At 38.7% G+C, this 15,244-nt stretch overlaps 1 protein-coding gene and 4 long non-coding RNA genes across 5 annotated transcripts in view; 1 reads left to right on the top strand and 4 right to left on the bottom strand.

Moving 5' to 3' along the window:
* LOC134217426 (uncharacterized) overlaps positions 1-15,244 on the top strand; it is a 99,538-nt gene that overhangs the window by 38,428 nt on the left and 45,866 nt on the right. The gene's annotated exons all lie outside the window — the stretch shown is intronic.
* LOC134213931 (uncharacterized) lies at positions 420-1,031 on the bottom strand. The gene is made up of 3 exons (XR_009979577.1): positions 733-1,031; positions 619-674; positions 420-552 (listed from the first exon to the last, which is right to left on the bottom strand). It is a non-coding gene; the product is annotated as an uncharacterized LOC134213931 (long non-coding RNA).
* LOC134213929 (uncharacterized) lies at positions 3,229-3,664 on the bottom strand. Its single transcript, XR_009979575.1, has 3 exons — positions 3,478-3,664; positions 3,354-3,414; positions 3,229-3,291 (listed from the first exon to the last, which is right to left on the bottom strand). It is a non-coding gene; the product is annotated as an uncharacterized LOC134213929 (long non-coding RNA).
* LOC134213930 (uncharacterized) lies at positions 6,614-7,049 on the bottom strand. The gene is made up of 3 exons (XR_009979576.1): positions 6,863-7,049; positions 6,739-6,799; positions 6,614-6,676 (listed from the first exon to the last, which is right to left on the bottom strand). It is a non-coding gene; the product is annotated as an uncharacterized LOC134213930 (long non-coding RNA).
* On the bottom strand, positions 14,097-14,693 carry LOC134213928 (uncharacterized). Its single transcript, XR_009979574.1, has 2 exons — positions 14,584-14,693; positions 14,097-14,363 (listed from the first exon to the last, which is right to left on the bottom strand). It is a non-coding gene; the product is annotated as an uncharacterized LOC134213928 (long non-coding RNA).

The following is a 15,244-nucleotide window of genomic DNA, read 5'->3' as shown; positions in this document are numbered from 1 at the left end:
TTTCGCGTAGATGAATGTTATTAAATTGAATGTCGATCACGGAGATTTCAGAATACGCATTTTATGCACTGAAATTCGAAACAATCCAAAATTAAGTCATTTTCACTCAACTTGACAGCTAAGTGCAACCACTCAAAATTGAGTTTTTCGCGAAGTACTTAATTTTAAGTAGTTTTAAAAGACTTCATTTTGAGTGAAAATAACTGTACTTAAAAGACTGCGGTTTAAATAAAAATTACTCAAAATTAAGAATCGATTTTTGCAGGAAAATTTTAAAATTTGTTGGTTTTTCTTCGTTTAATGTTATTTATGCTATTGATGCAAAGATTGATGCGAAATGATCATTATTTTATTTCAATGGCTATCTACACTATATACATTTTACACAGCTCAAATGAAACGTAGCAAAAAATGTCCGGATCTTGCCCAACCGGCAGCGGTATATAATATCTGCCGCAACGGCTACATCTGGTTCCTCATGCTGCATACATATTCCTGGCCTGTATGCACATTTCCAAATAATCCAAACGGATATACAGAAGACGGTTCTACCTGCAGGTAATATAATTCAAAACTGAAATGCAATACATCGTAACAAATCGGTATCGAAATGCTTACCTCGCTTCTTCTGCTTCTCAGTTGCTCTTGCATAAAGTCTCCGTGCCAAACTTCCGCTGAAAATGCAATATTCATAGAAATTGGATATTTTATATGTTTTCTGATACTACTTACCCGTGAACTTGGTTGGTTTTCCCGAAGGCCTTATTTTATTCCGCAGATAGCAAAATATTTTCAGCCTGTGCGGAACATGCTTCCTGACTGACTGATTTGCAAAGTGTTTTTTCAGCCAAACTGAAGTGAAAGGTCAACACTTTGCTTTGGGTACTTTAATAGAAAGCAACAACTCAAGGTGAGTTTTTGGAGATCACCCTCAAATTAAGTAATAATTACTCAACAATGTAAATAACAAACAATCCAAAAAGACAGTATTAGTAAAACACTCAATTTTGAGTACTTTCACACTCGATTTTGGATAGTTTGGTTTCTCAGTGTGTATAAAAATCACCCATCTTAAGATGCCATATATGAAGCTGTCAAAAAGATGGGTGATTTGCATTTATGACAAAGCACCCATTTTGAAATAGATCAGAGAAGAAATAAATGTGGGTATTTTTCACTCCTTTATGGATGAAAATATACTTTAAAGTTTTTCAATTCAGTTCAAACCAAGATGAATACACCACTAGGTGTTCCAATCTGCCAAATTCACGATTCAGCCATCTTGGATTTTAGTATGGGAGAGCCAGCCGGTTTGTTTTCGTTTTGCACTGAAAATGAATTTTTCACCCCCGCCCTCTTCTCTTCCACAAACTGAAAAGATTGGAGCACCTAGTACTGTATTCATCTTGGTTCAAACCTCGTGACTGAGAATCCCAATTTAAAAAAATATTTCTGTTAAATCTAAACTGATAAGAGAGAATCAAAAAATCATTAGCTAACTATACCCTAGGCTCTGGATAACATTTGAAGATGATATTATCTTTAAGGTAAGTAAAAATTACATTTAATCACAGCGTTTTTTACCTGATATTCTTTACAAGAAAATGAAAGAAGTCTTTTCTTTTGACGAAGGACTTACGTCTCTCTTTACTATACCGGGTGTCATTTCAAAATATTAAAATCGACCGCGTTACGCTGTGTTGAAAGATTTTAAACGTTAATATCGTTCGTCTCAGTGGACGAATTTCTGTGGTAAGCCCCTCAATCGACAGATTTCAAGTATGCCTTCCATGTCCATGCTTGATAAGACCCGAAAAACTTGTTTCAATAGGCATGAAACTGTTTTCAATGAAAAACATTGAGATCAAGGGAACCTATAAATATGGGTACCGCACAAGGGGTGTCTCACAGCTATCGATGGCAGCGAATTTCAATCAAAATAAAGTCGATTTCTATTGATTTTTATGAAAAGGTACTATTTGATCAAATTGCAACACACCTTCTGTAATACTGAACTGTAATTTTGATCTTAGCAAACTGGGACTACGTACGTTACCAATGACCTAGGATAGGATGTGACAACTCTATTGAGACTGCCTTGTTGTTTTTTAGTCGGTTGCTCTGACGAGGTGGTCGCCAGTGCTGCCAAAGTAATTTGGTACAAAATCTTCCAAATATCATGTATCAAAATTTGATGTTTTTCTTCCCGTTCCATCCACTATTTATGTAAGAGAAGTGAAAGACTAACAGAGAGAAGTTTTCGCTACTGAAAAAATGACTTTTAGATCGAAAATGACGGAAAGGTGTATGATAATGCTTAAAATCAACAGTTTTAAACCTGTACAACCCTTGAGAATAATTTATATGGCGTTTGCAGTTCAATATAAATTTATTTCTTACCAACAAAGTGGAACTCAAACATTTTCGTATTTTGCTTAATATCAACTTTAAAAACCTACAACACGGCCAAACTAACAACATGCTGCCCTACGGAAAACGCGCCGCTACCAATCGAAGTAATCGATTGTCATATTCAACCAATCAGCAACCGGTACGATTGTGACAGCAAATCGGTACGATTTTTACTGACTACTTGTCACATCCTATCCTAGCCAATGACATTGACTGGATTGTTTATTTTTCCATCAACAAATCTAGACCAACATTTGAAAAGGGCGTAACAGCCAAATTTTATTCCTTCTGATTCTTTGTCTACATATAAAGGTTGGTATCGTGTACAAAAGAAATTTCTTTTTCTATCTCAATCACATGTTAAATTCCGTTCACTGAATCGGAAAAGTAAAGAATCGAAACAAAATTCTTACAACAGTATCCACATGAAAAGAACAAAAAACAAAATTGGCATTTGTAAGGTTCCCACGTAAAGTAATGAGAGCTGTCACTTTACTTTCGGAAAAATATTCTGCTCGATTATTCCGTACGTAAAAGTGACAATTTGCTCCATGCAGATCAGTTGTCAAAACTGCCCTTGGTAATATTGAACAAAATTCCGTAACCTCTCTACTTTTTAAGTCGATACTGGCCTTAAAGCTATATATGTGGACGAAGAATCAGAAGGAATAAATTATGGCTGTTACGCCCCTTTCAAATGTTGGTGTTGCACCCTCCGGGTGCAAAGAAAACAATTTTGGAGTATATTTCCAATAAACTCAACTGAAATATATTTACTAACATTAATAACACTTAAAATACAAACATAATTAACTTACAATTTAGTTTTCCACTTTCCCAAACACTCCCTAGCTTCGCCTCTGGTGATGAGCAAGAGTCCTAATAATTTATACATTGAAAACATTACAAACATTATTTAAGAGGTACAAACTATCACTTACGGTAAGTATCACTACAAATTCAATCTCCTCCGGAGAACATAAACGGATAACTTGACTTAATCTGTAATATTCACAATTATACGATCAAAACATTTCTACAAACTCGTTAATAACTTTCCCTTACAGCGCAACAAACTACACATATTCCATGATGGAGACTTTACATCGCTTATGTACTTAGTAAACAAACAACAAATACAACATTACAACGATCATCTGTTTCTTTACTCATATTATTGACACTCACACAAACGCACGCATATCCGTATGTAAATTTATGCTGCAGCAAGAAACGTCAAATATAAGGGTGCGTTCACAGCTTTTTGTGGGGATGATGCTTTGACCCTTTCGCGACCAGGTATTTATTTACCGGCGGTAACATTCCCCCACCCGTAAACCCTGTGGCTGCTTCAGGCTGTGCAGGGATTACCATTACTAATCTGCTTTCTAATTAATCAGTTCCGCTCTACTGATACTATTCTGCAACTTGCTTCTTCGTTGGCTGTAGCCTTCTTCCGCTTTGGTCAGGCGTCTTCCCTATACAGGCTGAAGACCCTGTCGAATCAAAATATATTACTGTGCGACTTCATCACACATTTCCGCTCTCCGAGCGGTCTCTCAGCGCCTACGCTCTTCTAGCTTCATACGGGGCCCATATACCGTCCAGCCAAGTTGGGACCGAACAGCTACTGGTTCTCCAGATTCTCCTATTCTAGATTCCAGCGGAGCAATAAGGTGAATGTTGTCGATCCCTATCAACATTTGAGGTGCAACTGAACTGTAACTCGATACATCCAAGCCATTCAAATGATTAAAAACACTCAAGTGCTCCGCATCCATTTTTGGGCAGGAGCTCCAACTTCTGAACAGTTCGAGCATCAACAAGATCGAATAGACATGACGAACCTTTGGCAGAAACTTTGATCTTTAAAATCTTCGATTTTCTTTCCTTTGCTGAACACCATTCGTCCAATACATCTGCAACGGCTGAACCGGTCCATCTGCTCTCAACAATTTTGCCAGCTTCCTATTTATCAAGGTTACCGCAGATCCTTCGTCTATCAATGCTAGGGTATCGACTTTTCTCCATCCGTTGTACAGGGTCACTGGAGCCATTCGAAACAACACCGTTGGATTCAGTTGACGATGACTGTGGCATTGAACCTCTAGCGTCGTACACTCTGACCCAGATCCACTGTGCAGCAAAGGATTGTGAAACTCAGGGCAGCCATCCACCGTACAGCGCTTCCTTATACGACATGGCCGCTCCCCGTGATCGTACATACAACACGGACACAGATCCAGCCGCTCTACCGTCTTCCATCGTTCTTCCATGCTTTGTGACATGAACTCCGAACAGTTTCGACCAAAATGTCCCAATTTCTGGCATACGGAGCACCTCATGTCCCGATGTTGAGCTTCGGTTGACTGATCCGGATTCTTCGCCACACCCTTCTGACTAGACTGACTGTTCCATAGAGAATTCCCTCCATTCATCGTATGAACGAATCCCTTTGCTTTGAGCTTATCTTTCTTCTTGACCTTCTCATCCACATCCACCTTTTCGAAAGTTGCTTCCAACGCTTTCTCCACAAGACTTTCCATAAAAGCTCCAAACGTTTCCAAATCGACCAACTGTGCACGTCGCTTGAATTCCACCCACTCCATGGCATAGTACGAAGGCAACTTTTGGATCAAACTTTACATGAGAATGGGATTTCGGCTAACGGCTAACTCCGCAGCTTTGAGATGCTGAGTGAATTCCACAACTGCACTCCCAATCTCGATAACCGATTTGAGGCTCTCCGCCTTGGGGCCTTCCAATTCCTGGATCCGGTTAGTCAATCTTGTCGACAGAAGCTGCGGAAGAGACTCATGAATCCGGAGACCTGAATATCTTCCGCAGCTTCTCGATGATCAACGGCACATTTTCCGGTAGTAGGAGGCGATTTCGTACCGCATCCAATGCCTTGCCCTGCAGAGCTTCTTGCAGACGGACCAGGTTCTCAGCTTTAGTAAACCCACATGATTTATTCGCCTGCTCATATGCACTAATGAATATTGGCCATTCTTCGGCGGCACCAGAGAACTTCGGAAGACCCCTAGGAAATACTTGCCGGGATGCAATCTGCAGCTGCGTTGGAGCTTCCTCAAACCCACTCAAACTCCGCTCGAAATCCTCTTCATCAAAGTCAGCTGTATGGTCAAAATGCGAACTATAGTTTTCTGTATAAGACTCGAATGACGGTCGAGGGAGGCTTGTACGTCCTACCCTATTCGACGGTCTCAGACTGCTCTGGGACTTTGGTAGACGAATCGAACTGTGATGAGGCAGATTTGCAGTTGACAGCTGCGGCCTTTCTTGAACAAATTCTGGAAATTCATCCCCGCTCAATCCCAAATCGTCTTTGACAGTTCCATCTTCTATTATCTGCTTCAATTCCAGACGTCTCTGCATCATTTTTTTCTGCCGAGCAATCCGCTTCTTCTGTAGCTCAAGAATATTTCGTTGATTCTCCTCCTCAAGTTCTTCTAAACGGTTCCATTCGTCTAGTTCCTTCATTTCCTTTAGCGCCCGAGTTCGCGTCGACTCCGCCGACGATACGCTGACAGCTTTCTTCACACGCTCACGAACACAACTAGTTCTCTGAACCGGAACCGACTCGGATCGCTCAACACGCTTACGATAATGACTCAATACTTCTGTCAGTGCATGCAACAAATCTTTCTCTTCGCTTTCTACTTGCTTCTTGTCTGACTCTATGTACGCCTGATCTCCTGTCTCAATATTGCCATCGTCTTTATTCACGACCTCCTGCGCTTTAGCCTTACTCAGCTGACTTCTTTTTGTAAAATTCTCCTTAGCTGACTTACCGACTCCTGAGCTATTACTCTCCATTTTTCCAGCATGCTCAAGTGCCAGTGGATGAATAGCTGTGTTACCTGCAGCACCCAGTGATGTACGGATGGATCTATCCTCTCCCAAACAGGTCGCGCAATACCAGACGACTTCCGCTACGCTCTCGTCTACGCCGACACACTGGAAGTGGTACCACTCCTGACATCTCTCGCACTGAACACTGCCATCGAACTCCTCATCTTTATCACAGCACGGGTACAAGTAGGTCATGGTAATAAATTTTGAGAATGTTGCACCCTCCGGGTGCAAAGAAAACAATTTTGGAGTATATTTCCAATAAACTCAACTGAAATATATTTACTAACATTAATAACACCTAAAATACAAACATAATTAACTTACAATTTAGTTTTCCACTTTCCCAAACACTCCCTAGCTTCGCCTCTGGTGATGAGCAAGAGTCCTAATAATTTATACATTGAAAACATTACAAACATTATTTAAGAGGTACAAACTATCACTTACGGTAAGTATCACTACAAATTCAATCTCCTCCGGAGAACATAAACGGATAACTTGACTTAATCTGTAATATTCACAATTATACGATCAAAACATTTCTACAAACTCGTTAATAACTTTCCCTTACAGCGCAACAAACTACACATATTCCATGATGGAGACTTTACATCGCTTATGTACTTAGTAAACAAACAACAAATACAACATTACAACGATCATCTGTTTCTTTACTCATATTATTGACACTCACACAAACGCACGCATATCCGTATGTAAATTTATGCTGCAGCAAGAAACGTCAAATATAAGGGTGCGTTCACAGCTTTTTGTGGGGATGATGCTTTGACCCTTTCGCGACCAGGTATTTATTTACCGGCGGTAACAGTTGGTCTAGAAATAAACTTGGGCATGATTTCTGAAATAGTAATTTTTGTGTACTCATATCAATTACTAATAAATTGGTTTCTGATTTTAGGTTTTAGTTGGAAAAATATGCTTGAGGACGACACTAAACGAAGCTTAGATGATTTATAAGAAAGTTCTACCCAGTGCTAATTATTGTTTTTGCAAATATAGAAACTAAGCTTTTGTAATTGCGGCGGCCGTTTTTAGCCGACATTTAGCTCATTTAGCTTGGGTGAGTGTTCAAATAGTGTATTCTTCGTGTCACATTATAAATGAAATAATTTAATGGGCATGACATCAAATTCTGCAAAGGCAAGTTTATCTATCGCTTTATGGTCTGTCGAGCATACAATGTGGCACGATAACATGGAATATGTTTGTTTCCAGCAGCAGCATGATATTTTGGCAAGATTGATCATGTGAAGTGAATAAAATTGTACCATTTTGGTACAGATTTATCGTATTAAAGCCCATTTTTAGTCATTGCAAAAAATAGCGTGTGAAACTCGTTGCAAAACTCGATTTTTCAGCACTCGTAGTATTTATCCAACTCGGCAAGCCTCGTTGGATAAACGTACAACTCGTGCTGAAAAAATCATCTTTTTGCAACTAGTTGCACAAACTACTATTCCAATGTATTTCCCTAAATATTTCCTGTAGTGATAAATTTACCTCGGTATCGAATGCGCTTTTATTGCACTATGTTTTCTGTTCTGGTGTATATATGACAAAGAATTATTTGGGCGCAGTTGTAGATGAATTCAAAAATCCAAACGCATCACATTTTGTACTACACTGTGTTGGAAGTGACGACATATGCTATGAGTCATCAGACATTTTTTTTCTTCTTTATTAAAGAGGCTTTCAGAGTCATCAGACAGAATTCACTTATTGCATTCTTTAAAAAAACTGTTTCCGGCTAGCTCTATGTTTTCTATCGGTATTTAACAAATTCGAGAAACTTTACATTATTTGTGCAGGCGGGTGTCATATTTTGACAATCACTGTTCGATCTGACAGATGTAAAAATCGTTGCGTTGCCAAATCAACTTTTGAGCCTAAATAATTTCGATTTGCATCGAAATAAAGTCGCTTCGGTTGCTTGATTAATTTTTAGCAAATCAATTCAATTTATTCTATGTGAGACACCCCTTGGTACCGTATAATTCTTGCATCATTCCATTACCACGTTCTGATTGGTGCAGACACCAGCGAATGAGCAGCCGCTGGGTCTGCCGAGAAGCCATAAAATAGCGCAACGCGATTTTTTCCTTTCATTCTGACCGGGACAAGCGAAGCAACCGCATCATCGATTGAACAGCACTCACACCTTTTAGCAGGGAATGAAGTCATCGAAGCCACCATCATCAGCCGAAACCTAGCCAGTACAGCAGCAGTCCACCCTACAGACCCGACAAAGCAGCAATGCTGAGCAGATACCGGCAGCAGCAGCAGAGTCGAGCCGAGACCGGCCGGCATCGGTGATGAGCCGAGACAGGCTGAAGAAAAGCCACATGATGCAGCATGTATGTCCAAAAAACAAACGGTTCTTCAGAGAGCCAATGATAGAGATCAATATCAAAGCTTTCAATTCCCTTCGGGATAGAAATTGCAGGGTTGTTACGGAGATCCTGAAATATTTCCCGCAAAAATATATAACGCTCTTTTAGTGGAATGTATTCAACTGTCTAAGACGAATTTAGTGCTATTTCGAGAAACCGTGCAAAAAAAATCCGTGTTATTTCAAGAATCCGTGTAAAAAAAATCCGTGCGAAAATAATCCGTTGTAAAAAAAGAATCGGGTGTACTTAATTCGTCTTAGACGGTTGATATTTTCCGCGCCAAATCCGCGCCGACTAAAATCAAATCCACGCCATTTCCGCGCGACATGAAAATTCATTCTGCGCCAAATCCGCGCGACCCAAAACTAAATTCTAAGCAAATACACGTTAAATATCTGTTCTAAATCTTATCACCCGAAATCCCATGTCCGGGTGTTTCCTTTCTTCTACTACTAACAATGTTGTCTCAGAAAAGAACACCCTACTTCCCACCTGAACTGCAATTCTAAGCTCGCTTGCCTGGCTTATTGGCTTGTATCAAGCGAAAAGTCCCGTTAAGAAATAGACGCCAGCAGCGAGCACCAAGCGTAAAAAAGAAGAAGTCCTTCTCGAACGCGTTGATGATGATGACGCTTTGGCTGACAAAGAAGCGGGGTACAAAACACTAGCTGATTGGCCCACCAATTGGGAAGCAGAGAAGATTCAAAATTAAGTAGTATAAAAGAAAAGTGCATTCGCTCGCAGAGCATTCAGTCTTTTTTATACCATCACTAGAAATTCGCGGTTATTTGAAAAGATCGTTTTCTTACTTTTTGCACTTAGCCGAAGCAAACAGCAATTTCAGGGTTGTTACGACTAAGCGGATTTCGCGGATTTTGCGGTTTTCGCGGATTCGGCGCGGATTTACATATCGATTTTAGGACTTTGTGCGGATTTAGTTTTAGGAGTATTTAAACAAATGAAATTCTATATCTAAGGACGTTTATTTGAAAATTAGTTTTATGTCTATCTAGATGGGCTTTATTCTCGTTAGCAAATATTTTCGAGAACAAAATAACTACGTTTGTAGTTATTTACTAACATCAATTTGCGGATATTAACATGGTTACACTCTTGAGCATTGATTAAACAAATGTTATGAGGAGAGGGGCAAGTGGTTGTTGTCATTTTTAAACCATTCTGAAGCATAGCGCATTCAAAACATGTCTGTTGAAGGACATGAACACCCGTCTTTTAAGTGCTTCCGCAGAAATTGTTTTTGATGTTGATTTTGAAAAAAAAAAGATTGTTGAAAATTTTTGAAAATGTTTTCCCGGAAGAGTTTTTGCAGAGATTCCCGAGAAATTCCCACAAGAATTCACGTTGCGATTTCCTTCGAAGTTTATTTAGCTATGATCACAAGACCTTATGTGAAAAATCCTGAATATTTAACAACAGATTTTTCGGAAGTTTTTCAGCAGGAAGTCACCAACCAATTTCTGTTAGAATTTCCCAAGCAATTTCTGTAGGAATTAATTAGGGGTGTCCGCATACAGTTTCCGAAAATTTCCTACGTGTTGTTTTTGAGGAATTCACACAAATTTATGAAAAAATGAAATTTCGCATAAATTTCCGGGGAGCCTTTTGCAAGAATGGAGAAATTTCCACAGATGTTCTCGGAGAAACACCCGCAGACAATTTTGGAGCGACTTCTTCAGAAATTCCAAGAAGGACCATCTAGATGAGTTGTTATATCAACTGCTTTTTCCTTAATCCTATTTTAAATTTTGTACCAACATGTGTAACGTTGAAGTTAAAACATATACTTAAAATCAGTAATATTATAAAAACGAACTCGAAAAAAGACGTTCACTAAATTGTTGTAATGTTCAGCGTAATATTTAACATATACAGATACTTCCTGAATTTTTCTTGATGATTTTTGTTCGAGGTAGATTTGATTTCTGTGTTGGTTTGATTAGAAGATTTTGCCAAGGAATGGTATGTAACGCCGATTATTTATCCAAAATAGTTGATGTGAGAAATTTGGACATATTATGTATCTTAAAGGCATGGTCAAGTCAAGTCCTACGTCCACTTAGCGGTTATGTCACAGACATTACCCACTGTTCGTTTTTTCTCACAGATCTTAATATTTTGAGGATATTTGAAAAAAGGCTATCACACCCATTTCAAATCACTCAGAGACTGAGTGAAATTGTATTGCCGTCTCTTTTTTTCCCATGGAAAAGTTACTCAATTTCCGTAAAAAGTGGAACTACTCAAAATTTGAGTAGTTCCACTTTTTACGAAAATTGAGTAATATTTCCGTGAGAAAAAAAGAGATGGCAATACAATTTCACTCAGTCTCTGAGTGATTTGAAACGGGCGTGATAAGGACAAGCGTCTAGTATCGAGAAGAAAGCAAAAGCACACCAGCCTTGGCACCAGCCCGTTTTTTGGCAAAGCAAGGGGAACAGACTTCACCACATTCATAAGGGGTCGTTCAAAAATGATGTCACAAGTTTTAGGGGGGGTCTAAGATTTTGTGACAGTACATGTACTAGGTATACAAAAAAGCGTGACAGAGGGGGGGAGGAGACCGCAGCAGCAGCCACGACCAAGCAGACAACAGTCACAACATGATTTTATTATTTTCTCTCCCCACAATTCTCGCTTAACTTTTCAAAAGGACCTAAGTAACATTTTTTTCATGAATTAATTTGAATAGCGCAATCAAAAGCTTTCATGTTGTTCTGTTGATTGCGCTATTCAAATCAATTCATGAAAAAATGTTACTTAGGTCCTTTTGAAAAGTTAAGCGAGAATTAATGTTCCTGTACGCTCATTTCACGACGCATGACCATTTTTGGTGGTAAATGATTATTTTATTACTCCTTGCTCATTTTAGAGACTAGAACTGATAAATGAGTACCAACGGCTAGTATTCTTTCTAGGCTTTGTGCCACAGGCAATTTGACTCGATTCTGTTCTGTTTGCGCTGCGCACGAAGCGAAACAAGAAATCTCATGCAAATGCTGACCGCACCATTTTTCAGGCACTTACCCTTAAGTTAAGGGCCTTAACCGATTTACTCGCAACAAGTTGCATTCGACGCAAAATCCTATCCCATTGTTTCCTATTGAAAATTGGCCAGATCGAATGGGCTCGGTAGATATGCCCAAAATATTTTAGTTACAAGATAAAGATTGTCGCTTCAATTCCCTTTGTTCTACTGTCCGAAACATGTGTGGTATCTAACTGTCAAATCGTATGTTTTTTTTTATTGACATTTAGATCCCCTATCCTCGCCAGCAAAAGATGTTGCGGACAGCGACGACAGCGACAATGTTGATCTGGTAACTAAAATATCTTTTGTTACTTCGACCTGGCAGCCATAGTACTACAAGTTTCAAACCGATGTTGGTGATGAAACCAAACATGCACAACATGATACATAATGTTAAGAAAATTATTTTGAGCTTTTTAATGGAATGTCTTCACTTGTCATAAAACGAGTTTGTACAATTTCATTGAATTCCATCGCTTAATTGTATCTTGACAGATACATATTTCGACCTAAACAGTGAGGCCGTCTTCAGTGTCTCGTACTTGACTCGACTTCGAATTGAAGCTTGTTGAAGCATAAGTTGGCAAAATAATTTAATTGACTATAGCGCCAGTAGCTATTACTTATGCTTCTATTTGCCAAGTAGCGGACTTCACATTTGAATCCCCCTTTAAGGACAAGCATCACAGAATCCAAAATTAACTTCACTCGCGTTTTCAAGGGCACACCACTCAACACGGAGGCAGCGGACAACTTTTATTTTTATTATTTCAGCTTTGCTGCGTCGCAGCATGCATGGAATAATAAAAACGACAGTTGTGCGATGCTTTCATATTAAGTCATGTCCCCTTGAAAACGCCAGTGAATTTTGTTTTGGAATCTGTGATGCTTGTCCTTAAGGTTAGCAACTGTAAACGAAGCAACTTTTGGCTGCCGTGCGATATAATGTGCGGCTTCAAAGCAAGACCATGCTGAAGGTGGCTGGTTTAGATTCCCGGTCCGGTCTAATAAATTTTCAGGTTGGAAATTTTCTCGACTTCCCTGGGCAGAAAAGTTTCATCGTGTTAGCCTCATGATATACAAATGCAAAAATGGTTACTTAGCTAAGAAAGATCGCAGTTCACAAATGTAAAAGTATTTAATGAGGCTGCGAGACGGCAATGTCTCAGTTGGGGATGTAATGCCAAAAAGAAAGAAAGAAAAAGGAGCTGTAAACGAACAATCTCATATTACATTGCCCTCGTAATAGTTTATTCAGATTACGCCATTTATCATATTAATTATCGAGTTAAATATTATCATGAATGGCGTAATCCGAAAACCCCCAGGAAATAATATGCCAAAACCTGTCAAATCCGTCATAAAACTACAGTCGCTATTCGCTGGTTGGACCACAATCTCGACTCAACTAACGAAAGTTTGGTCATCTGACAGCCATTTGAACACGTGTATTTCGACTTGAACATCACAAATGATGTCCAGTGACACCAAAACCCATTTTCAGCGTTTGCATAGAATATTGACGTATGGTTGCTTATAGTTAGGATATGTCCCAGCCAACGAAGGCCCAACTAAAAAGGTCCAAGTAATGAAATCCCAACCAGCGAATTATTGTATTGCATGTATTCATCGTACAGTGATTTACTTGTTAATCTATCTTCTAGGCCAATAGACCACATGTGGCGTAGGTATCGATTTTGTTTAAGTTTGATGTTATCCAAGAAGCTCAAGTCAAACAAAATTGGTTACAGCAACTTGGTTGTCACTCGATCTGGTCACATCTTCTTCTTTTTCTTCTTCTTATTGGCATTACATCCCCACACTGGGACAGAGCCGCCTATCAGCTTAGTGTTCATTCAACAATTCCACAGTTATTAATTGCGAGGTTTCTAAGCCAAGTTACCATTTTTGCATTCGTATATCATGAGGCTAGCACGATGATACTCGAGAAAAGTCGAGACAATTTCCAATCCGAAAATTGCCTGGCCGGCACCGGGAATCGAACCCAGCCACCCTCAGCATGGTCTTGCTTTGTAACTGCGCGTCTTACCGCACGAATAAGGAGGGCCCCCGATCTGGTCACATATAAGTTACAATAACCTACGTGGAACACGTGTGCTGCTAGGGTTGTTCACTAGCGACGCCTGGCTTGAATTTACCTAACTAAGGGTAAACAACAGATGCTGTTAATGTTCTCGTGACGATGATTTTGATAGCTAAATATTCTATGTGTTATGTCGGTAACTTTATGATCCATTGTTATTTCCGTTATATCAGTTTTTTTTTGTAACTCAAGTTTTTTTATGCAACTCATCTGAGTGATGTAATGATCATTACAGCACTAATTTTTCTGGTATATATTGTAGGTCGTTTATTACTTTTATCTCACGAACTGTTATCAAGTATTACCGATTCACGATCTGGAATTGCAAAACATATGTATCATTATAAAATTAATAATTTGTTTCAAATTATTCATTGGTAGTTGAACTGTTCAAAACCGTGCTTCAACTGGAATCTTTGATCCTTCGTTATTGGTTGTCTTTGGATTTGCATTATTTGTTGTATTAGCCGCTAGGGATCCAAAAACCAATCCATCGTTAGGGGGCTGTCTGTAAATTTATTGAAGAAAAATAATAATTGAAAAATGCATTCATTGTGTTAACAATATGCTATAACAATAAATAGTAACATTCAATTGTTTGATTTGTTTTGATTTGTGAACACTTGTTTTATTTTTCAATAAATCAATTCAATCTCATTTATCTCTAACGTTGCAACTATCAAGATATTTTATGATTTATAATTTTATAATTTGAAAAAAAAACTTACCCATTTTGAGCAAATACGCAAAGCTTCATAAAATTACCAAGATATATTACGAAAATCAGAAAAATCGAGTTTAGCCAATGCATTGCTATTCGGAGCGATGTTATCTAACCAATGATTATAGTCGCAATGAAAGTATGGTTGTAATTTATGCACCTTTTGAATGGAGAGAATTATTGAATCGCGCGCTATACAATGAATAAATTAGAGGATTCAGAACTATCCACCTAGTGATGATGATTCCTCACTCGACGCTGATACTTAATATACACATTGAAATTTCTAAACAATAAAAAAATAAACTATCTATACGCGATACTACTAGATACTAGATATATATTTCATAATTTGTGTACGAGTCCGGTAAAAAAAACGTTCCATGTAAGAAGTGAGTGCTAGTAATGGAACCCGTGCGTATAATAGACTCACAGAACAAAACCCAAGATTAAACGCTGGAATCGACTATTTTCTGCAAGTTTCCGTCGGATGGAGTTGCTTCATGTATCAGAACAGCAGTTCCATACATTTGTTATAGCATGGGAAATATAAAATTAGCTATATTAACTAATTTATAAATGTAAATACGCTAAAGCGTCTATTACTAACACACAAGAGGGGGGGGGTCCAAAATAGGCACTAGGATCATGAGGAAATGAAACATGTA

The sequence above is a fragment of the Armigeres subalbatus genome, chromosome 2, assembly GCF_024139115.2.
Source record: "Armigeres subalbatus isolate Guangzhou_Male chromosome 2, GZ_Asu_2, whole genome shotgun sequence".
Taxonomy (NCBI): domain Eukaryota; kingdom Metazoa; phylum Arthropoda; class Insecta; order Diptera; family Culicidae; genus Armigeres; species Armigeres subalbatus.
This window is presented reverse-complemented; position numbering and strand designations above follow the sequence as displayed.